General features: G+C 32.0%; 1 non-coding gene across 1 annotated transcript; it reads left to right on the top strand.

Moving 5' to 3' along the window:
- Nucleotides 1-2,559: 2,559 nt before the first annotated feature.
- On the top strand, nt 2,560-2,631 carry TRNAT-GGU (transfer RNA threonine (anticodon GGU)). Its single transcript has one exon. It is a non-coding gene; the product is annotated as a tRNA-Thr (tRNA).
- The last annotated feature ends 402 nt before the right edge of the window (nt 2,632-3,033 follow it).

Here is a 3,033-nt window from a genome sequence, read left to right as displayed (position 1 = left end):
ATTACATTTTCATTCATTCATCATGACTATATATTTTCATTCATTCATCATGACTTTATTACATTTTCATTACTTCATCATGACTTTATTACATTTTCATTACTTCATCATGACTTTATTACATTTTCATTCATTCATCATGACTTTATTACATTTTCATTCATTCATCATGACTTATTACATTTTCATTCATTCATCATGACTTTATTACATTTTCATTACTTCATCATGACTTTAGTACATTTTCATTCATTCATCATGACTTTATTACATTTTCATTCATTCATCATGACTTATTACATTTTCATTCATTCATCATGACTTTATTACATTTTCATTCATTCATCATGACTTTATTACATTTTCATTCATTCATCATGACTTTATACATTTTCATTCATTCATCATGACTTTATTACATTTTCATTCATTCATCATGACTTCATTCATTCATCAAGTAGTTCGTCTCACTGATATTCCAGTCGTAAACTTCATTCCTGCAGCTTATTTTTGACCGCCATGTTGCATGTTTCCTTAAGGATTATAATTCTTTGTGTATTTAATAATAGAAGATTCAATGATATTTCTCTTGGTACTGGAGTTAATAATGCCATCTCAGTTATTAACTCTAACTCCAGTACCAAGAGAAATATCATTGAATCTTCTATTTCTGAATACACAAAGAATTATAGTCTTAATATTAGTGATGGTCTATACAAATTGGATAACTTTAATGTTGATAAAATTTGTAAACAATTCACCTTCTTGTCCACATAATAAGTTTATGATACGCTTGTTGTCTGTCTTGGACAATCACATGTTTACCATATGGCGTCCTAGCTACGTCTGTTCGTTGTATATCAACTGACTGTTATATTTCTCTCTTGTGTCTCCCCTGATGATGTGATTATTACACGAAAGTGCACTTGGGAACTTATCGTTTTTATTTTCCCCATGGACTCATAAGAATATGCTTGATCACGTGCAAAATTGTGATCCTTTCCAAAATATATATATATATATATATATATATATATATATATATATATATATATATATATATATATATATATATATATATATATATATATATATATATATCCCTGGTGATAGGGGAGAAAGAATACTTCCCACGTATTCCCTGCGTGTCGTAGAAGGCGACTAAAAGGGGAGGGAGCGGGGGGCTGGAAATCCTCCCCTCTCATTATTTTTTTTTAATTTTTCCAAAAGAAGGAACAGAGAAGGGGGCCAGGTGAGGATATTCCCTCAAAGGCCCAGTTCTCTGTTCTTAACGCTACCTCGCTAACGCGGGAAATGGCGAATAGTTTGAAAGAAAAGATATATATATATATATATATATATATATATATATATATATATATATATATATATATATATATATATATATATATATATTTTTTTTTTTCATACTATTCGCCATTTCCCGCGATAGCGAGGTAGCGTTAAGAACAGAGGACTGGGCCTTTGAGGGAATATCCTCACCTGGCCCCCTTCTCTGTTCCTTCTTTGGAAAAATTAAAAAAAAAAAAAAAAAAAAAAAAAATATATATATATATATATATATATATATATATATATATATATATATATATATATATATATATATATATCCTTCAGTATGTTTACTTTCGATAATAAGGAACAGAAGAAGGAGCCAAGCATATAAATTTGGTCAAAGACATCTCTCTTTTCTTAACGCTGCCTCGCAAAGATTTTCATTAATTCAAATTGAAGAAACAGACGTTATTTCTATTGTCTGGTTAGCTCAGTGGTAGAGCGTGAGTCTGACACACTTGAGGTCGTGGGTTCGAGACCCACAACAGACATATTTTTTGTCTTTTTCTTCTTTCATTTTGTCCTGCATCACATGTGTGCAACATTCAGTATGTTCGTCCAACGTTATAGTGAAGATCTTCACAATGAATTGGGGTTTTCGACCTTATCTGAAAGGGTCAGGTCCACCAAGACGTCCTTGAAATCTTCCAGAAGCTTCTGGCGATCCTCCTCCAACTGCTGGGCACATCAGAGTTAACATGGGCCGGACATCGGTTGTGGAACGACTTAATCTGCTTCCGGTAGTTAGCAGGGATGATAATGAGGGCTCTGACCTCATACCAGGTCAGCTTACTTCCAGTCTAGTGCTTAGTTCCAGTCTATTGCTCAGTTCCAGTCTATTGCTTAGTTCCAGTCTATTGCTTAGTTCCAGTCTATTGCTTGGCTCCAGCCTATTGCCTAGTTCCAGTCTATTGCTTAGTTCCAGTCTATTTCTTAGTTCCAGTCTATTTCTTAGTTCCAGTCTATTGCTTAGTTCCAGTCTATTGCTTAATTCCAGTCTATTGCTTAGTTCCAGTCTATTGCAACGAAAATAGAAAAGTAAAACTCATTTCTTCGTGGAAAATTGAGAGGAAAACACAACAACAACATGGAGATTTTACCCTGTGGCTATTTTGCCGGCAAGTCGGCAACGGTCGGTCACACAGTAATTTGCCGTGGTAATCTCAGTGCTTCATATAATACTAAGTCCCAGAAAAATTTCTTGGGGGCGCAGCTCAGTGGTAGAGCACTTGCTTGGTATGCGAGAGGACCCGGGTTCAAACCCCGGCGCCTCCATTTTTGTTATTTGGGAAATTCATTATTTTCAGTCATATATATATATATATATATATATATATATATATATATATATATATATATATATATATATATATATATATATATATATATATATATATATATATATATATATATATATATATATATATATATATATATATATATATATATATATATATATATATATATATATATATATTCTTCACTACTTGCCAACCTTAGTTTGGAATATGATATATACAATACAAAGTAAGGCATTTTCACTACAAACTGAATTGTCCACCATATCTAATGCACTTGAGCTGGTAGAAATGATGGCCATAGAGTTTATCTCTCATTCTTTATCTTCATCATTTGACACAATTGCATTATGATATGATAAATATAATACACAATTGG

The sequence above is a fragment of the Panulirus ornatus genome, chromosome 54 (assembly GCF_036320965.1).
Source record: "Panulirus ornatus isolate Po-2019 chromosome 54, ASM3632096v1, whole genome shotgun sequence".
Taxonomy (NCBI): domain Eukaryota; kingdom Metazoa; phylum Arthropoda; class Malacostraca; order Decapoda; family Palinuridae; genus Panulirus; species Panulirus ornatus.
The sequence above is the reverse complement of the archived record's forward strand: the minus strand, read 5'-3'. Positions and strand labels throughout refer to the sequence as shown.